Below are 23571 nucleotides of genomic sequence, written 5' to 3' on the forward strand. Positions count from 1 at the left end.
ACCAAACACTCCCTGTACCACTACCAAACACTCCCTGTACCACTACCAAACACTCCCTGTACCACTACCAAACACTCCCTGTACCACTACCAAACACTCCCTGTACCACTACCAAACACTCCCTGTACCACTACCAAACACTCCCTGTACCACTACCAAACACTCCCTGTACCACTACCAAACACTCCCTGTACCACTACCAAACACTCCCTGTACCACTACCAAACACTCCCTGTACCACTACCAAACACTCCCTGTACCACTACCAAACACTCTCTGTACCACTACCAAACACTCCCTGTACCGCTACCAAACACCCCCTCTACCACTACAATAAAATGTAACTATGTACTGGGAACTTTTATTTTCCATTGTTACTATACCTTTGATGAAATATTTTTTAAAAGCAAATAATATTTTGTGGAACTAGATTCTAAATGTATGAAAAAATAAATAAAATGCACAATAAGCAGTGTTCTGTATGTAAAAATGGCAGACCAGGATTTGAACCCTGGACCTCCAATCTTGATATATTACTCTAACCACCTGAGCTACCTGGCCAACGGTAGCACCCGGACACAGTTACAATACAGCAATATAGAATTCGAAATTAAGGGCAATTTACTATATGTATGACGTTCTCTGAAGTGTTTTACCTGCAGTGGGACTGGGATCCGTAAGATTAAGCATCAAGTCTATCGGCACTGATTCCATGCATTTTTGTATTTGGCCTGATCACTGCCTTTTAAGTAAATATATGCAGATTTTGCTTATATTCAACTTGCCTGGAGTATTACCACATCTCAGATTTTGCTGAAATCCTTCAATAATCATAAAAGTACTTTCCCAGAATGCAATGTGGAACAGTGGGCAGCAGGACAGTTGGGTGGATGAACTTGAAGCAATATCCGTCCAGAGAAAAGAGACTTTCTACCTGTGTTATTGCACACCATCACAGTGATAAGGAAAGTAACAACTTACCGCACATAACATTGTGGCAGTTTCATAAGACTGCTGGTCATATACAAACTGGTAACATCTCTGGCTAACGTCATCTCGCACCCACAGCAGGGGACAATCTACAAAGTTAAATAGCATTACATACAGGTGTATCAGCGTCACATACAGGTGTATCATTGTCACATACAGGTGTATCATCATAACATACAGGTGTATCATTGTCACATACAGGTGTATCATTGTCGCATACAGGTGTATCATCGTCACATACAGGTGTATCATCTTCACATACAGGTGTATCATCATAACATACAGGTATATCATTGTCACATACAGGTGTATCATCGTCACATACAGGTGTATCATCGTCACATACAGGTATATCATCGTCACATACAGGTGTATCATCGTCACATACAGGTGTATCATCGTCACACACAGGTGTATCATCATCACATACAGGTGTATCATCGTCACATACAGGTGTATCATCATAACATACAGGTGTATCATCAGAACATACAGGTGTATCATCATAACATACATGTGTACCATCATAACATACAGGTATATCATCAGAACATACAGGTGTATCATCAGAACATACAAGTGTATCATCAGAACATACAGGTGTATCATTAGAACATACAAGTGTATCATCAGAACATACAAATGTATCATCAGAACATACAAGTGTATCATTAGAACATACATGTGTATCATCAGAACATACAAGTGTATCATCAGAACATACATGTGTATCATCAGAACATACAAGTGTATCATCAGAACATACATGTGTACCCTCGTTGCATACAGGTGTATAATCAGAACATACAGGTGTATCATCAGAACATACAGGTGTATCATCAGAACATACAGGTGTACCCTTGTTGCATACAGGTGTATAATCAGAACATACAGGTGTATCATCTGAACATACAGGTGTATCATCAGAACATACAAGTGTAACATCAGAACATACAGGTGTATCATCATACCATACAGGTGTACCATCATTACAGAGGGATATAGATGTACATTTTTTTATAACATCATAATATACATGTGTGTCATAAGATACAAGTGTATCAACTAACATACAGGTGTTATTATTACAAACTTAATTATACTGTCATAAAGGAGGAAGTCTCAGTAAATACTCCAATGTACAGTCAAAAGTCTCAGTAAATAGTCCTGAGCTCAGTCAAAAGTCCTGTATCTCAGTAAATAGTCCTGTATCTCAGTAAATAGTCCAGTGTCACAGGGAAAAGTCATGTCACTGTAAATAGTCCTGTATCTCAGTAAATAGTCCTGTATCACATTAAATAGTCATGTATCTCAGTAAATAGTCCTGTATCTCAGTAAATAGTCCTGTATCTCAGTAAATAGTCCAGTGTCACAGGGAAAAGTCATGTCTCAGTAAATAGTCCTGTAACTCAGTAAATAGTCCTGTATCACATTAAATAGTCATGTATATCAGTAAATAGTCCTGCCTCACAGTAAATAGTCATGTATTTCAGTAAATAGTCCTGTATCTCAGTAAATAGTCCAGTGTCACAGGGAACAGTCATGTCACTGTAAATAGTCCTGTATCTCAGTAAGTAGTCCAGTGTCACAGGGAAAAGTCATGTCACTGTAAATAGTCCTGTATCTCAGTAAATAGTCCAGTGTCACAGAGAAAAGTCATGTCACTGTAAATAGTCCTGTATCTCAGTAAGTAGTCCAGTGTCACAGGGAAAAGTCATGTCACTGTAAATAGTCCTGTATCTCAGTAAATAGTCCTGTATCTCGGTAAATAGTCCTGTATCTCAGCAAATAGTCCTGTATCTCAGTAAATAGTCCAGTGTCACAGGGAAAAGTCATGTTTCAGTAAATAAGTCCATAACTTCATCAATAGTCCCTGGTCTACATCGTAAGTTCCATATCACAGTAAATAGTCCTTGTCTAAGTAAATAGTCCTTGTCTAAGTAAAATAGTCCTATATCTCCGTAAATAGTCCTATGTCTCCGTAAATAGTCCAATGGCTTGGTAAAGAGTCCAATGCCTCGGTAATTAATCCTGTCATTTTTTGTTTCGAAATATAAATGCATAACTTACCTCGTACTTGGGCGTTGGCCAGGTAAAGACTGGCGATATAGATCAGAAGCCTTAGCATGTTGTCATGACAACCTGGAAAAAATACATTATGAACGTGAGGAATTGTCATATGAACTAGAAAATCATCGGTCTTTTATCTTAACCAATATCAAATATTTAACAGTTTGTGATATTTCGTTGTGAAGCTGAGTCGACAGCATGTGACATTGACAGTGTCCGAAATGCAGTAGATGGACATTGTTAAATCATAATTAAGGCATACAGATGATGAGTGAGTGAAGTGGGACCGATATAAGTCACCTCCTGTAATTGTAGGATTAAAGCAAACTACCATACGTACGTATGGCGGGTATCGGAACCCTACCCGAGAGTTATATATAGATATATAGCTGATCACCTTTCTCCTACATCTTAACCCCAGATTTTAGTAAAAAGCGACGACACTGATATTAAGAATGCAACAACAGGTAAAGTACATCTTCCAGACTATGTATAAAGTAACCAGTAACATATTCAGGATGAGCTGACAAAATTATGGTAGCAAATAAAAATCCGAGTTCGATGTCCGTGAGACAGTCAGTTAAAAACTTACCGACCTTGTTTTTGCAGTAGACATTCTTCCCCTTACCAACATGACTGTTCCATGGCCTCCAAAATGGTTAGTTCAGTTTATTTTAATCTATAATGGTCATATTAAAATGAACAGAACCCAACATGTTTAACTAAACGGTTTTTTAAGCTCTCTCTCTAGTCAAGATTTTGCAAAATATATAATCCTTAATTGGAGGTCAACGGACGGAGAGAAACAAGTATTCATAATTTATATAAAATTACACATTTCTAACCTATTTTGCATTACCTCAAGGGGTTTCGGTTAAAAATGGGTGGACATGGTGTAGTTCGGGGGCGGGTTCAGGTGAGGGCGTAATGGCCCCTTTAAAAAAAAACAAAAAACACTATCGTAGTATAAAATATACATGCTCCAAGTCAGGAACCGTTACATTAGTGCATTTCACAATTATTTTATGTTTTTTAGCAAAAAAAGGTCCAAAAGATTTGATTCTACGCCCCTGGCCTCTTTCAAATATCCTAGAAACGCCCCTGGTGTAGTTTGTTTGAAAACCATTTGTACATGCGGTAAGTTGGGGAATGAAACAAACTCGTCTCGCTATGCTCGCCAACACTTTTTTAATTTATTATCATACTGAAATTTTAATTCATTTTACTTTCTTTCCTTTGTACAATTTTTGAAATAAAAAAACTAATATTTGAATGAGATCTAAAATTGGTGTTAAGTATAACCCAGGAGGCACGAGAGAGTTCCTACATTTCAATATTTGTTGCGGAAACGTGCTCCGGACACCTCATAAAGGCAAAGAATATACAAAACCATCAAAAACCGTTCAAATGACCAAAGAGAATTATGTGAATAAAATAACAATAAATGTTAACAAAAACCCGAAGAACATGAGATATCACTAAAAAAGTGTTTCTTTTGAATCGTAACAGATACACTGTAGAATGTTGGTGGGCTATCATATGTCCGGGTCTTATCTTAATAAATGTTATAAGTAAAATGTCCTTATTTACATCTTTCTAACCTGGTGATGATATTACACGGCTGAATAACAACTATAGTGTGGGAGCGAGATGACAGTGGGTGATAGTGACGGGCCACAGAGGATAGTTTAACATAAAATTTGTATCCGAGGTGTAGTGTTATAGTGGTGTACAAATTACCACTGTCATAATTTACACATCTCTATGTAGTGTTATAGTGGTGTACAAATTACCGCTGTCATAATTTACACATCTCTATGTAGTGTTATAGTGGTGTACAAATTACCACTGTCATAATTTACACATCTCTATGTAGTGTTATAGTGGTGTACAAATTACCACTGTCATAATTTACACATCTCTATGTAGTGTTATAGTGGTGTACAAATTACCACTGTCATAATTTACACATCTCTATGTAGTGTTATAGTGGTGTACAAATTACCACTGTCATAATTTACACATCTCTATGTAGTGTTATAGTGGTGTACAAATTACCACTGTCATAATTTACACATCTCTATGTAGTGTTATAGTGGTGTACAAATTACCACTGTCATAATTTACACATCTCTATGTAGTGTTATAGTGGTGATTACAAATTACCACTGTCATAATTTACACATCTCTATGTAGTGTTATAGTGGTGTACAAATTACCACTGTCATAATTTACACATCTCTATGTAGTGTTATAGTGGTGTACAAATTACCACTGTCATAATTTACACATCTCTATGTAGTGTTATAGTGGTGTACAAATTACCACTGTCATAATTTACACATCTCTATGTAGTGTTATAGTGGTGTACAAATTACCACTGTCATAATTTACACATCTCTATGTAGTGTTATAGTGGTGTACAAATTACCACTGTCATAATTTACACATCTCTATGTAGTGTTATAGTGGTGTACAAATTACCACTGTCATAATTTACACATCTCTATGTAGTGTTATAGTGGTGTACAAATTACCACTGTCATAATTTACACATCTCTATGTAGTGTTATAGTGGTGTACAAATTACCACTGTCATAATTTACACATCTCTATGTAGTGTTATAGTGGTGTACAAATTACCACTGTCATAATTTACACATCTCTATGTAGTGTTATAGTGGTGTACAAATTACCACTGTCATAATTTACACATCTCTATGTAGTGTTATAGTGGTGTACAAATTACCACTGTCATAATTTACACATCTCTATGTAGTGTTATAGTGGTGTACAAATTACCACTGTCATAATTTACACATCTCTATGTAGTGTTATAGTGGTGTACAAATTACCACTGTCATAATTTACACATCTCTATGTAGTGTTATAGTGGTGTACAAATTACCACTGTCATAATTTACACATCTCTATGTAGTGTTATAGTGGTGTACAAATTACCACTGTCATAATTTACACATCTCTATGTAGTGTTATAGTGGTGTACAAATTACCACTGTCATAATTTACACATCTCTATGTAGTGTTATAGTGGTGTACAAATTACCACTGTCATAATTTACACATCTCTATGTAGTGTTATAGTGGTGTACAAATTACCACTGTCATAATTTACACATCTCTATGTAGTGTTATAGTGGTGTACAAATTACCACTGTCATAATTTACACATCTCTATGTAGTGTTATAGTGGTGTACAAATTACCACTGTCATAATTTACACATCTCTATGTAGTGTTATAGTGGTGTACAAATTACCACTGTCATAATTTACACATCTCTATGTAGTGTTATAGTGGTGTACAAATTACCACTGTCATAATTTACACATCTCTATGTAGTGTTATAGTGGTGTACAAATTACCACTGTCATAATTTACACATCTCTATGTAGTGTTATAGTGGTGTACAAATTACCACTGTCATAATTTACACATCTCTATGTAGTGTTATAGTGGTGTACAAATTACCACTGTCATAATTTACACATCTCTATGTAGTGTTATAGTGGTGTACAAATTACCACTGTCATAATTTACACATCTCTATGTAGTGTTATAGTGGTGTACAAATTACCACTGTCATAATTTACACATCTCTATGTAGTGTTATAGTGGTGTACAAATTACCACTGTCATAATTTACACATCTCTATGTAGTGTTATAGTGGTGTACAAATTACCACTGTCATAATTTACACATCTCTATGTAGTGTTATAGTGGTGTACAAATTACCACTGTCATAATTTACACATCTCTATGTAGTGTTATAGTGGTGTACAAATTACCACTGTCATAATTTACACATCTCTATGTAGTGTTATAGTGGTGTACAAATTACCACTGTCATAATTTACACATCTCTATGTAGTGTTATAGTGGTGTACAAATTACCACTGTCATAATTTACACATCTCTATGTAGTGTTATAGTGGTGTACAAATTACCACTGTCATAATTTACACATCTCTATGTAGTGTTATAGTGGTGTACAAATTACCACTGTCATAATTTACACATCTCTATGTAGTGTTATAGTGGTGTACAAATTACCACTGTCATAATTTACACATCTCTATGTAGTGTTATAGTGGTGTACAAATTACCACTGTCATAATTTACACATCTCTATGTAGTGTTATAGTGGTGTACAAATTACCACTGTCATAATTTACACATCCCTATGTAGTGTTATAGTGGTGTACAAATTACCACTGTCATAATTTACACATCTCTATGTAGTGTTATAGTGGTGTACAAATTACCACTGTCATAATTTACACATCTCTATGTAGTGCTATAGTGGTGATTACAAACATCGTTAATACAAACGCCCGTAGATAAATTACTACTTAACTAATGACGCATTTCATTTTCACCACTATGTACCTATGTACACTTAAAGATGATGAAATATTCAAGTTATCGTGATTTCTTTTCCCTCGCCTTGAAACTACAAACATTACCCATTACATGTTTGAGTGTTGTGGGACACGTTTTCCCACTACCCGAAAATTAGCTCAGTATAGCACCGCTCATCACATGTAACAAGTCAATTAGCTTTGTACTGCACTGCTTATCTGTCGGGTTGGTTTTATAGGGTTTAACGTTCTATTAAGATCATTTAAGTACGTGCCTCCATGTTTGTAATGTATGCTACTATGTGTGTAATGTACACGAGTATGTGTGAATGTGTGCTGGAGGCAAGGTATGTTGGTGTATTGCCTCCTTGTGATAGCGCGGTCTGATGCCGACTTTTTTTATAGTGCTACCTCACTGAAACACAATGCCGAAGGCACCCAGGATAGATTTCCAACCGGTCACGTTATACTCACAACGGGTGAACCAGTTGTTGCAATTACCCGAAATGCTGAACGTTTAGGAGGGAGTATCAACTATCTTTTTAAGAACTTCGGGATGTCCCGAGCTAGGACCAAAACCCAATGCTTCCTCACTTGGATGACCGTTCAGCGCTGAGACAAAACGTGAGGTTTGCCATGCACGGCACTCGGAAACAAAAGGTTGTCAGGAAGCAGAGAGAAAATATAGATCCTAAATCTTTCAATGGACGCAGGAGATTTGTTTTGGCCTATGTTGTGTCCCCAAGTAACAGGGCACAGAAACAAACACCGATTCTGCAGGCTGTAAGGTACCGCTAGTATAATCTTTTTGCAATCCTCGACCTGCAAGGTGTGCCAAGAAGGCAGCTCGGAAACAAAACGTCTGAGGAAGAAGAGAGAAAAAAATACCATAAATGTTGCAATACGTGTAGCAAATTTATTGTGGCCATTTTAGAGAGGAAATCCCCAAGTCTGCCGAGGCAATCAGACGGGACATAAAATGGCCTTCCCAGCACCTTGCTGCCGATCATACAGGTCAAGTGCTGAGTACAACACAGCTGATCGCACTAAAAGTGGTTTGAGATTTGAAAGTACAAATATTTCGTTCCGTGTAACAGATTGGGATTGAGGAGACATTTTGCTATAAATCAATACATGTCTATTTCTCCAGTATCACATATTTCTGGTGTGTCTGTTTATACCACCAACGAACACAAATTCCAAGTTAAAAACAGGTAGGTTTGAACTTAGATATGTCGAGGCAAAGGTAAACCCTGCACAATCGTCCCATAGAAGATAAACACACCGCATGGCCCGTTACAACCCATATACTGTTAAACATACTATTTTATCAGTTTTAATGCAAATCAGCAAACGAAAGTGATCACACAGAATACCAGCGGAACCCACCAGCTTTAATTATCAGACGTTTGAAGGATGCTTAATTGAGATTGCATTTAGGCCTATACCAGTCCTATTTGTTGAATTGTCAGATATTGTCGACTTAACGTTTTTCTAGCTCAACATAAGACATGTGTAATGTGTATGGCGATATGGTGCTCGAAGAATGAGAATAGTAGAAAGTTGCATTGTTTTGTAAGACCACACGGGTTTCTAATCCAATTTCTCGCTTTGACAATCTGATTTATATTAATTAGACAACAGGTCCTCTGTATGAAATACTTATTGTCCGCTCACGATATTTGCCACCATACTCGTCGCTTCGCACTGTGACAATCAGCTTAGCGATCAGGGGTATGTTACAAGTATGTGATGTAATAGTATTTAGCGTCATTAGGGCGGGAAATATCCTATTGACCAACAGATGACCTTAGCGGTCAAAGGGTCAAAGTCGGGCAGCGTATTGGAACAATGATGTAATGAGTACGTCCCAGTAAGCAGATTGACCGTTACGTAAGGGGGTACAGTAGGTCAAGCTTATGTTTGAGTGAATCGAACAGGCCGTCTGTATACAATGTATTGGATAAGTTCAGAGGATATTTGCGAAACGATTTTAAAAGTGTGGATTGAATGAAAGTTATTTTTCTATTATTTTTATTTTTTTCTACTTTAGGTAGGATTAACTAGCCGAGAAAGACAAAGTTCAAATACAAACAAAACATAACCAACAAATTGCTTAAAACGACAGAAAGTACGTGTTTATGTTATGTCACAATCAAACATAAATTCAGAGTATCTACAAGTATTTTTACTGATAAACAGGGAGAATGAGTTACTTTGAATCAGACAATTGTGATACATATATATAGAGTATGCCTACACTTTGATATCGTGAACAGAATTTATTGCTGGAGCTAAGAACTTTGTGTTAAAGTGTTGAGGCCGAGAGGACCATTGTAATGTTTACGAACCTCACAAATTTGTAGAGTACACACACTCTCGCACTTTGATGGTAACTAATCACCAGATTCCTTATCGGTACTTCACGTTATATATATGGCCGACAGCTAAGCCCCGCGATCAAAGGTACACGAAAGGAGTGCAGTTCAATAAAAACATAAATGGCTTCGTCGTGGAGGATTTACTTAGTTAAATTTGATCAGAACCAACTTACTTTACATCACTGGCAAGCACATCACTTATCTACTGATTTGTGTTATATAAGGTGAATATCTGGTTATATGAACCTGAGAAATAAATATTAACCAGGGCAAAGTCGAAGTAAGCGATATTTTACAGGTAAAAAAACCCACATATTCCACGAAATAATCCCTTAACTATTGCATTAAAGATTTAAAGTTACGCTGTTTTTTTATCGTTATAAGCAAGACGCAAAAAAAAATTGTTATGAGAAAAATGTTGTATCTGGCTGAGAGCACTGTGACGTGTCGTCACAATTTAAGTGACGTCATAAAGAGATTATTAATCTGCTGTTTCTAAAAATACCCACAGGTATGTCCATACTTAAGATATTGAAAACTTTTGACCACCAATCGGGGCTTCACCCCTGGACTCTAGCTTCAGTTTACAACCTACCCCTTTCCAATAGACAAAGCATGTTGGTGTGTGTGTGTGTATATGTGTGGTGTGTGTGTGTGGTGGTGGTTCTAGGGGAGGGGTGTGGTGGTGGTTCTAGGGGAGGGGGAGGTCTAAAGAAGGGTCAAAGCGTACCTTCGTACAATTTACAATATTTTTGAAACCTAGAGGGTTTTTTTCGAACATTTTTATGCTAATACGCCTTTTTGCTAAGGGAAACCGGGTGTTTACAAGGAAGAGTGTTTATATTATGTCGACAGGCTACTTACAAGTACAGTCGAGACATTTAACGTAACTGAATTGCAGTGGTACGCCAACTGCGTAAATGTCCCTGTTAATTGACATACTAACGTAACCATGATGGTACCAGCCGTGTAGAGGTACAAAAAGTGTTAGATATTCCGAGATTTCATACGTGTACTGGTGTTGATACTTCTCATTATGATTTACCTGTTCTGCATTGCTATATTTAGATATTGAACCATATGTTTTGAATCCCCTGTGAACACGCATACTACCCTTCAAAGGCAAAAGGATTTCTTCATCTGACCATTTTTATACTTTTACAGAGGTGTATTGGTTGAACTATTGAATTGTTAAGGTCCAACAGTGACAATAATACCGAACCTTTAATTCGCAATGTTCAATATTTACTAACACGTGACCTTCCAATAAATCCATCGGCCATTTTGAAAAAAAAAGCATAACTGACTTTTTTCAAGTTTTCAATTTTAAATAAGCATTTCACATATGTATACGAAATTTCCAAATACCTTTCTCAATTCTACGCCATCAAAACTGTCAATAAAGCATTAAATAAAAACAAGAATATACAATGCATACATGATATACTCTTTACAAACAATGCCTTTACTGAGTGTCATAGTTATATTTCCGTGTTGGGAGTTCCCGCGTTAGTAGTTTTTTAACGATTCCATTTACACGAATAAGGACAATATACAACAACTTATGTTAATTTCCACAACTTAAGGCTTTCTGATCTAATCAGTGTTGACAACATTAAGCTTTTTCCGGTGATATATGATCGGGTTTCTAACTTTCGTTCTCATTTATAAGGTTGTATTGGCGCTCGTGTCGGTGCGTTAGTTTTTAGAATGCTGTTCGTTTAACAGGGGATTTCTGCAGTTGAGTCCATATCTCTACGGATTATAAGTGATTTTAAAACACGCGGCTGTATGCCATACTGACAGTACCTGATTTAATACAGTTGTACCAGATAGCCAATCAATAAATATATATGTACTTCGTGTGTACATTATGACTGTGTATATTGACATTCCCTGGCATTACATTGCTGCTTACAACAAAGGGTGTGTAGAGCGATGAATCATACCAGGATTTAACTTAAAATGTAATCAACAATTTTATACCCGAAATAGCTGAGTGACGAATATTGTCGTTTTGGAGGGGGAATGGAGGCGCCTGCTTCATTTACTGGTGAAGCGGGACAATAACAGTGTCCCCCGTGTCCCCAATAATTGGCGTCCCTAAGAGTCCACGGGGACCGGGAACAGAGTTAAACATGTTGTACCGAATATTGTCATGTCCAGAATATACAACCTACCTTGATCGTCGGTAAAAAATCCAATATATGTGTATTAGTGATAAAATCCGAAACTCTCCGGAAAGACACTGGCGCTGGAGACACACCTGTAATGATACCAGGGGCTGGACACGCCTCAGTGACCTCTGAGTATTCCTGAGACCCCGCTTAAAGCTATCCGTGTACACGGTATACGTGTGTGCTGTTTACCTGTATCAGACAAAGGTCTGTGAACGTGATCGTACATTTACCGGATGTTATTACCTTACATACATTACTCATCATCTACCTAGTCTATTAATATACAATAGTTGAACCATTCGATTTCAGCCAAAATGCTTTTAAAGCAAAACGTTTGCTGTATCATATTTATCTTCGCGCCATTCCGGAATATTCAAACTAATCTAAATTCATGAATTCATGAATAACAACAAGCAAACTGAGCTCTGCTTTATAGAATACATTAGCTATCGTTTTGCCAACTTATGTAAAAAAAAAATAGGAATCATTCGACTAAATTTCTTTCGGCCTATGCCTAACTCTGTTGACCATGAAGCATTATAGGAGAAACAATTAGGGAAAGGCTCAAGATAATTGAGAATACGTATTTAAAGAATTGTTCATCTAGTCTGCTCGAGATTCAAACTGATGAAGGCTTAATTTAGCCACTGTTGGCGTGATGCTGTTGATGCCTCCACCGTACCCTATACGTAATTACGTTTCTTATATTAAATACGCTAGAGCTAGGTTATCAACTCTAAAACTTCGTTGCTTACATTTAGTGTTTGTCAGATCAAACTTGATATATTCATGGTTTCACAAAGTCGAATTTAATAAATAAGTAATGTCATACGATCGGAGTTTGAAAATTTGAGTTGAGTGTCAATGAGTTTTTCATTGCTAGAAACTCCATGTCACGGGAGCTATTACAAAAACCTCCCAAAGTATCCATGGGTTTGCAAACATTGTGTCGCAATAGATTACATCCAAATCTACCTATCAAAAATAAACTATTTGAGTAGACGTGTCAGCGTCTCTGAAACCCGAGCGGCCAGCCTGAACCACAGAACTTAAAATTAAAAGCCGTTGTTTGTCCGGCGTAAGATATCTAAGTATATCTCCCACTATGTTGTATGAGCAAAGTCGGACCAACAGGACCAGAGTTAGAATCGTAATTTTTTTTCAGCCAATGACAGGCCACTATGCAGTGACAACTTGTCGATTTCGTTCTTCATTCATTCCATTACAATCCAAAAAGTCTGGCTATGCCTGAGCCAATCAGAGGTCATGTTTGATGTTCGATTGGACAAGAAACTGTGGATTATACATATACACCTGATCATCAATGTTTATGTGAAGTTTCACTAGTATCCGTTCAGTAGTTTTGAGAACAGTTGAGGACATGTTTACGACAGAAGAAGAATTACAATAAGTGCTGACTGTGATGGGACCATTTCAGAGGTCCTCCCAATACCCTACAAAAAGTAATTTCCAAAACAGTCTCTTTCATGTCAAGTCACGAAAATGTGTAAAAATGGACACAATTACCTATGCCTCAGTGCCAAAATACACCTACATCCCAAATGTCGATATCGAACAGGATCTACATTTTGACCAATAAAAAAGCAGCTTAAGGCAGCAATATTGGCCTGTAGGAAACGGTCATCGCTGTAGAGTTCGGAGTTCCATAATACATCTGCCGTCCAAATTTAAACGAAATCGGTTAAAACCTTATCTTCCCCAATCAGAAGAAAGGAAGCGGCCGCCATTTTGTCCAATCCAATAATCGGAGGTTGTTATAGAACTAAACCTTTACGCCAAATTTATTCAAGATCAGACAATATCCATATACTGACTAACCAGAACTAGTGAAATACACCTGATGGTAATTGTGCATGGACTGTACACAACAATTTGTTCCAAAATACAGAATGACATGACCTTGGAGCAAGTCAGCAGTAGACAACAGAACGACACGTCAATAGAAGTGACAGACCGAGCAAATAACATAATTGAAAACCAAACACCAGGTATGAACAAGTAATCTAACCGCTTAAACTAAGTTTTCCAATAACAGTTCCACGCCGAGAAAACCAGCCAACAACACACCTTCTCGTCGCAGTCAGCAATTTGAAGGATCAATAAAAGATACCTCTCTACAAACAAAGGACTATATGCAACTTACTTCCCGTCCCTGCTATCTCCAGAAAGTAGTGAAATTAGATTTCAATGTCGGAAGTTTGGTATCCAATATAACGATGAAGAAAGCAATACCAGTACTAATAGAGGAGCGCCGCTATTCCCGACATTAGAGATGACGGGCCTTTGAGGAGCGCCGCTATTCCCGACATTAGAGATGGCGGGCCTTAGAGGTGCGCCGTTTTTCCCGACATTAGAGATGGCGGGCCTTAGAGGTGCGCCGTTTTTCCCGACATTAGAGATGGCGGGCCTTAGAGGAGCGCCGCTATTCCCGACATTAGAGATGGCGGGCCTTACATAATTCAGTGCGATCACTCCCTTCACTTTCAGAATTTGTAAACGTCTAACATACAGACAGTCTGTCTTCTGTTGTTTTGTTCTTCCCGTAGTGTTGACCTTTTACATCGAACCTTATTGATAGTACAGCTTGTAATTATGACCACCTATGTGATAAAGTGAATCACTATTTCTTAGAATGCAGTTTTAATTAAAGAAAAGTCTATCATGTTACAAAATGTTAATGTCTTGAAAATTGATTTTGATTCATTCATAAAAATATAAATTAACCTATTTCTTAATATAAATGTTTTAGACGTTTGCGATGTTTGTACATCAAGATGAGATTTCAATGATCTAGGAACACATCCTAGTTTTTTAGTAGTATATAATCTAATGATATGCCGGTTGCCATTGTTATTATGTAGCTGTAAATGTTTGATGAGAGAAGGCGTTGGTAAGTTTTTAACCCTTGTTGTACGTTTGGCAGTAAATATGTTCAAAATTAACTGAGGGAACGATGCTCCGAGTGATGCAATATGTATTTTAATTCGGTTATCAATATAGATAAATTGTTGACGATGAAGAAATTACTCGTCAGTTTCCATATGTACCTTTGCCGAGATATGTTAATTACAATATTGCTCAAAAAACACAGTCTACAGTCTGGAGTCATGCACTCCACTGGGTTCGGGGAAGTTGTGGATGTCCATCTGAAGTAGTTTTACGGTATCTTGACATTTTTACTTCGTGATTGCGTCCCTCAAATGCGACTTTATTCGCACTGTGTAGTTAAAAGCCCATTTGGAACACAAATGGCCCCGCCAAAAATAATAAAAATTGAAAACGATAAAACTGCATCTCAGGGTTAAACTAGAGAATGACGATGACTAGGGGATATTTTAACACTTCAAAAGGACTGATAATTCTCACTCCAAAAGAGAGACGTAAGCGTAGTCACCGACATCAACATTACAACAGTCCAACCCAATACTATGTTATGTTTGAAGAACTTATGGAAACTCTGTAAGAATATTTGGCTGTGACTGTCAACCTTTTCCGATTCACGCTATAATCACTTCCTCTCCTTGAATTACTTAAACTTTTCCTGATAAAACTAGCTTGAAGTCTTCTAAGCTGTTTTTCATGTGACACATCTATTCAAACCCGTTCGTACAGATAGCCACGACCTTCTGGTAGCTCAATATTTATGAAAATGAAACTAGCACACAAGGGGATAGATGGTTATTAAGTAATACCCTACAACAGAAGTTCGACGAAACAATCATATCACCGTACTTCGGATACTAAATAACCTCGATCATTTCTTACATTTATTCTAAACACATCGACTCCATGCAGCACTTCAAGCACTTAAACTACAAACTAACGATACAACACTTGTAGCTCCTCTTTCAGCATATTCTTGTTCTAAAGCAACATACAGTTATGATCCAGCTAGACACGTTTCTATTACGTAGAGGATTTTCAGATGGGTCGAGGGTAACGAGAGACTTCATTTCATTTCATTTCAAAATATTTTATTCAATCAAATGATTCAATGGGAATTGGGCAACAGGCTATGCCTATACAAGCCCTCTCCCTTTGGTTACATACATTTCAAACAATAACATAATTATAATTTAGACATTAAAATATTAGCACTGGCCTGGAACGTTAAATAGTACTTAATACTCTATCTATCTCTGAAGACTTCTACTATCAGTTGGAATGTGAGCTTTAAGATATTGAAGGAAGACTACGCCAAACAATGGGTAAAACGAAAAAACGCTGAATTGATTCATCTTTAGAATCACTCCATCACTCTAATTTGATCTAAAATGATGAATTCCGAAATGAAAGCAAAACTCAGGATTGTATTTCTAGACCCTGATATCAAAACCACACTCAGCGATTTGCATGATATGTATGTGCACATGTTAATTGTAAAGAGCTAGACTTGACTGATACCCAAGGAAAAACTACATATACATTTTATATTTGTTTAAGACAAAATACTAGCTGTTCATGCTTCTGTATTACAATATGTCTGAATACCGAAAAACGATGAAGTTTGCGGACCTGCCTTGTTTGTATTGGAATCCGAACCTTCACAAGATTCCTTCTAAACAATGATTATCACTGGCTCTGCTTGTTACTCCAATCTCCCTCCGCACTCCGACACTAGGGGCCATTGAATCAGAGTTACAGTCGTATTGTGACACCGTTTACTCCAGTAGCAGAATATGTGGATTGCTGACATCGAAGAACTCAGAAGTTAGTCTGATCTGTCTTGAGAATCCTCCTCTCACTAATGGGTTTTTTTCTCTCTATTCTATCAGTATTTTTGTCTTTTCCGTTCTATACACTACTATGCCTCCTACCGAACTGATGAAATACCCTCGAGTTCTGTAATTGTGGGACTTTTTTTTAAGAAAGGCGAATGGCGATAGGGATACACGACATGGCCAAGATGAAATACATTAAGAATGGAGCCTTGATAATAAATTAATTCCCAGTTGACAATCTATTTGTCGAGGTTGATGGCAAGATTTTCCAGCAGACTAGGCGTTTCAATGGGAACAAACTGTATCTCTCTCCTGGTCGACTAATTCTTATTGCACATGAGGTTGAATTTATTCTATACTTATCAGCTGTAATACCAAAATCCTTTTCGAGTCCTTCAATTTCAAATTAAGAACGATCGTTATTCTTTCAACAGCAAGATATCTATTGACCTTACCTATCGTACATACCCTACAGAACTTGGCATTAAGGACACTGCAGACTCTTCAATATCAACCAATTTCCTCAGTATTCCCTTACAACTAGAACTTAAGGACGGTTAAACACTTAACTGAACATTAAGCGTGACGATTTTAATTTGATTTGACCAAGAGTTACATGGCGGGTGTCGTCGATGAAACAGGCAACACTTACAATTCCCGAATACCCGGTCATATTTCCTTTGTATTTTTTGTTTGTTTCAAAAGTCTTCATGTAAATATTTCTTTCGTTCATATTTTGACCCATATATATCGATTTTTAGTTCGAATTATAGTTAGTAGAGTTCCCACAATGGGGTCCCGTGACCACTTTTCCCGGAACAAGGTTTGAAAGTTGATTTTAGTCACTTTGAGGGTGCTGATTAAATTTAGAACGACAAATGGTCTGTTTTTGTTTTTTTTGCTGCCAAAAATCAAGGATAACCGCAAGCTGACTGCAAAGGAAAAAACAAGGAAGACACCCTTAATGGTTGGATGCAAAGTTTTCGTCTTTGACCAATGTAAATTACATAAAACAACCATTGTATGAAAGGTCTGGTAAATTAATTTGTTTATTTCGGGTTTAACGTCATTGCAACAGCCAGAATCATATGATTGGTTTTGTTTGTTTTTAATTAGTTGAACGTCCTATTAACAGCTAAGGTCATTTAAGGACATGCCTCTAAGTGCATTGTGTAATCGTGCATGTGTGTATGTGTGCAGGAGACAGGGTATGTTGGTGTACTTGTCTCCTTGTGATAGCGCGGATCTGCTGCCGAATTTATAGTGCTATCTCACTGAAATGCAATGCCGAAAGCACCCAACACAGCGTTCCGTCCAGTAACAGTATACTGACAACGGGTTAACCAGTTGTTGCCATTTCCCTAAATGCTGAACGCTAAGCAGGGAATAACAACTACCTTTTTTAAGGACTTTGGTATTGCCCGGCCTGGAGACAGAACCCATTGCCTTCCTCACCTGGGCGAACGTTCAACGTTAAAGCCAAAAGTGAGGCGTTGCCAAGCAAGGCGCAAGGAAATAAAGGGTAGTTAGAAATAAAAAGAAATATAATACAAATCCCAAATATTGCAATTGGTGCAGCAGATTTATTTTGGTCGCTTTTATGTCCCAAAATAGAGGGCACAAAAGCAAATCCCACATGGTTAACATGAGGACGAGTATCTAGGTAGTCGCCGCCATAAACAGCTAGTTTTTAGATAAAAAAAAAAAAAAGAGGACAGGAAAGGAAGGAAACGAAAAAGATCTAAAGTGTTGTAATGGGAGAAGCAGATCACTTTTTGTATCCTCCATATCACCTTCGTAGAACCTTCCAATTCTGCAGGGGCTCCCACTTTAGTCGCCTCTTATGGTCGCGCATTGGGATTCTGCAGACCTATTCTTTTTCCAAACTGCACAGGTTGTCTGGTCAATGAAACATGTAGGCTTTCAGTCACCATCTTAATCTTTATCCAGAGTCCCTAACCAATGAAGTTGATAAAATGCGAGATATATCTCAAAAGTCTAGATTTCTAATTACATGTCTATATCAATTTGTTATCTTCTGTTTAGAATAACTTTAATAACACACTGTAAGCTTGGTTTTATCATTATGGTTATGTCATATAGCATAGTTATATTGTTAGAACAAATAGATTTCTTTACTTTCCAACCCTATGGACCTTCTTTTCTCTCTCTGCGTCCTTCGTTTCCAGTTTTTTCTTTCAATTGAATAGAAAAAATTAAATTGTACTGAAAAACAAAATATATAAATGATAAAAATGAGTGAGTGTAAGATTGAAATGCTTAATAATGCATTTTACTAGCTGTTCGATCACTTCAAGGTTATACCTCTTTGATATTGATTTGAGAATCAGAAAATAGAGAAAAAAAGTCTACCCTCAATGATGAGTATTGTCTCTTTTGCAGTTTTTCGCATTTCATGACCTCTTACGGAGTAGTAAGTTTGTGTTAAATACATTAGTGAGTACATTTGTACTAACATGTATTATGTTCTCATTTTCTGTTAGGCATTTGAAAAGTTAAACAAAAATCTGAAAACGAAGATCTGTGAACCATTTATTTTTTAACGTTTTATATATTTTACACTCATATCTGCAAAAATGTATTTTATTTTTCAAGCCAGTGGTTAAATCACCACTGTGAAATAATATCGTGTTTTTAACTCGCTAGATTAGATATAAATTTCCTGCTATCCAAAGATGAACGTTACACACAGACAGGTGATCGCACCTATACAATTCAGTAATAGATACAGTTTGCCAAAAATGAATCACACCACATCATACAGCTGTTTCGTCCTTCTAGGACTCATTGGTGATGCTAGTGGCCAAAAGGCGGAAATTCAGAATGGTCTTAGCTGTTTAGACAGAGGGACATGTGCGTAAAACCCCCTAGTGTAAACATTTGAAAGTTAAGATGAGTGCCACTACTCATAAGAGATTACCGTGGCCATCATGGTTACAGCAAACCTCTGGGACTACAAAGATCAACCAGCAAAGTCTACCATATTGTACCTTGACAGTTGAACGCAACACTCGCATAAATGATTGCACCCTTTCAGATTTCTTAATAGATACAGTTGGCAAAAAAAGCAATTCACTGCAGCATACATTTGTTTCACCCTACTAGGAATCAATACTTAGGAACAATATTGATCAGGTGAATTTAAAACAATTAAGAGAAAGAAGACGGAAAAGGAAAAAATAAGGGACTACTATATGAAAGATAGCATTATACAGTCTAAGTAATGCAAAATTGGCTGAGTAGGGGGAGAAACCTGCAAATAACAATTTTTAATATTGAAAATAACAATGTTAACTAAAAATCATCCTGATGGTAGAAAACGAAAATGGTGAATTAATTTGAGATCAAGACATTTTCCAGCATTTAACATTATATCTTGTAAAAGAGGTAAATATGATAACCAGCCATCACTCGTGGGAAACATATATATAACATTACAAAGTGTAAGTTTGCTTTACATCTCTTGAAATGACAATGTTCTCGTTTATGTATTAATCAACGCAATACTATGTAATGGAAGTTAGCTGTCTTATATCTAGACTAAGATATTAACTGTTTTATCACAATGATTTTTTTCGTTGTGTATAAAGAAGTAGTCTCCATTCTGAATATATTCACTTAATAATAATGTTTTTCTATAAACTAAATGGACTAAGCAAAGCTTCTGATAGAAATTCAAATGAGTAACAAAATCTTGCCCTTTTTCAAATTCCCAGAAAGTGTGCTCTTTATTTTCGATTTAATTTTTTCATAAATATCAGTAAGGTGCTACTTAACCTTCCTTAAAAGATAACAGTTTGTTGTAAGAGAGCGACGTTAATTTCCTATTGTAACCATTGCGATTTCTTAGTTCTTAGTTGTGATAAAAGGACTTCCGTATTTTGTTCGTGTTTTATTAGAATATCTTCTCTTGAAGTTGTTCTTTGCTCCCTGTTACCATACAAGTATGGTCCGGCTAGACGTGTGGTGATTCGCGATTTAAAAATTATCTATAATGCAAAGTTACACGGGGTTTTTCATGAAAGGTCCTAAGTATCCTCCTTCTGTCCACTATAATATAAACTTCAAGAACTAAGGGATTCTGTGTAACACTATGCAAGACAACGGACAAAACGAATGCATGATCAGTTGGTTTCACTTTCAAAGTAGTCATCCACAAAAAGAAGAAAAAAACATCTTGCTGGAAAACTAAACCAAACGCAAAACTCAAGTCTGTATATCTTGACCCCGATGTCTAAACCACACTCAACGATTTACGTGGTAGGTATGTGTATTTGTGTCTGAAATAATCTTTTTCTGCCAACACCATTACATTGACTGCTAGCAAAGAGAGTAGGCTTGCTTGATTTTCCTATTTTTGGAGAGAAAAATTACTAGCTAATCACGCTTCTTTGTTACAATCTTTCCGAATACCCATTAATGATAAGGATTCACAAGAATCCTAATATTATAAACATCATTTTATCGTTGGTTCTTCTAGTTGCTCAACCAAGTAACTAATCAAAATTCTCACTATCATTCGCAGTACCATTAAATCGGAGTTGCAGTTGTATTGTGACAATGTTCACTCAAGAAGTGGAATAAATGGTATCTGGATTTTGAAGAATTCAAAGGATCTTTTTGTCGATCTTAACATCCTCCTCCAAACAATAAAGAATCCTCTATTTAAACTTTTCGACTCTTTAAACTACCATACCTCATACCATACTGCAGGCACACCGGCGTCTTCATATGAAGACATTCTTTTACAAGACATGCGAACAGCGATATAAATATAGGATTGTTAATATTTTGGACCATATTTTGTAAAATGCACAACAACGGCCACAATGAAATGAACTGAGGATGGAACTGTGAGAATGAAAATATCAATCAGGAACAAGGACGTTCTTGAAAGTTCAGATTGAATGCAAGAATTCCCAGCAGACAATGTAGGCATTCCAGGTGGAACAAGTAATGCCCTTCTTTTAGCCGGTTTTTTTTTTTTTCATGTGATGCTGAATTTATTGATGAACGTAGCATGACTGGTAACAAACACCTAGCCAAGTTCTTAAATTTCACATTCAGGTCTATCGGCGATGTGTTGTTTTTAAAGTAACAAGAAATGTATTGATCGCTAAGATCGTATATACCATCCTGAACTTGAAATCAAGAACACTATAGACTATTCTACCTCGGCTGCTTTCCTCTCTTTTTTCACAACTTTGCCAACAAGGACGGCTTACAAATAATCTATACGGTAAGCGGGACGATCTCGATCGTGAACTTTCCTTTCTCGTTAGTTATATCCCTGCTTCCTTACCAACGATGTTTCTAAGTCGCAGCTCATTCGGCATTCAAGAGCTTGTTCTAAATATCACCGCTTCTGTGATAGATGTCGACTACTGACGGCCAAAGATGTCGACTACTGACGGACAAACTTACAACACAGGGTTTCCGTGATAGATGTCGACTACTGACGGACAAACTTAAAACACGGGGTTTCCGTGATAGATGTCGACTACTGACGGTCAAACTTACAACACAGGGTTTCCGTGATAGATGTCGACTCTTGACGGACAAACTTACAACACGGGGTTTCCAAAGATGCCGGTCGATGAAGACTATGTACACGTTCTACACTCGCCATCATAAGTTTACAGAGGAAATTATATTAAGATGTGAAGGTCGTTGTCTGTTTACTCTGCTCATCACTGTACCTTGTGGTATTGTAATCAATATCCGAGTTCTCGGTATGACACGTGACATGCTTACATTTTCGGAACACCTAGTCTTAGTCTCTTTAAACCAATTTTCAATTATCTCCATTAAAATCGTTTCCTTGCTCACATTTTGCCAAAGTTTTATCGATTTTGGGTTCGAATTGTGGTTTTAATGACACTTCGATATGCTCTTGTTGTTCATTATCAAACTCTTCTTCTCACTTTGTTCTGCCTGTTGAAATATTGTGGTTTTCAGAGTAAATTGTAAAAAATCCCTTTAACCAATTTTGTGCAAGTAGATATGCATAAATGGACGGGTTAGAGATAGGTTTGAGAGTCATGTTGGAATTAGTATCTTTTTTTTTCTATAGTTATGCAGTGTATTGTCTCCTATAACTAAATCATCGATTAAAAGAATATTCCATATTTGATGGAAGATATATTTGAGTTAATTAATTATGAATTCATTACACCAGTGCTTCTATGTGGGTCATCCATAAGAAAAATGTAAATCCCTTTTCAGTTTATGTACTTCACCTTTTCAAAGAAAGTGACACAATTTTGTTTTCAGCTTTTAAGTAAACATTTTCATCTGAATTTGAAAGAGCTTTCAACAAATGGTTAAATTGTGAAATCATAAGCGATTTCATTATATGTACTTTTAAGTTGGGGTAATAATCCTTCATTTCCAAGTTCATAATGTATTACTAAGTTTTCATCAAAATTTAATTCAGTGACTAATTGCAAATCTACATCTAATTCAAAATATCAGAGAGTAAATTTCCTATTTGCCGATTGCAATAATGTCTTCACTGTGTTTTCTGCAGCCTATCCATATAATCTGTTGTTTCTGCAGCCTATCCATATAATCTGGGTTTTCTGTAGCCTATCCATATAATCTGTGGTTTCTGCAGCGTATCCATATAATCTGTGTTTTCTGCAGCCTATGTATATAATCCGTGTTTTCTGCAGCCTATCCATATAATCTGCTGTTTCTGCAGCCTATCCATATAATCTGTTGTTTCTGCAGCCTCTCCATATAATCTGTTGTTTCTGCAGCCTCTCCATATAATCTGTTGTTTCTGCAGCCTATCCATATAATC

At 36.8% G+C, this 23571-nt stretch overlaps 1 long non-coding RNA gene across 1 annotated transcript; it reads right to left on the bottom strand.

The window, feature by feature from the left end:
• Nucleotides 1-986: 986 nt before the first annotated feature.
• LOC110460343 lies at nt 987-12227 on the bottom strand. The gene is made up of 3 exons (XR_002464001.1): nt 12004-12227; nt 3061-3132; nt 987-1079 (listed from the first exon to the last, which is right to left on the bottom strand). It is a non-coding gene; the product is annotated as an uncharacterized LOC110460343 (long non-coding RNA).
• Between the last annotated feature and the right edge of the window lie 11344 nt (nt 12228-23571).

This window comes from Mizuhopecten yessoensis, unplaced genomic scaffold, assembly GCF_002113885.1.
Source record: "Mizuhopecten yessoensis strain PY_sf001 unplaced genomic scaffold, ASM211388v2 scaffold10359, whole genome shotgun sequence".
NCBI classification, from domain to species: Eukaryota; Metazoa; Mollusca; class Bivalvia; order Pectinida; family Pectinidae; genus Mizuhopecten; species Mizuhopecten yessoensis.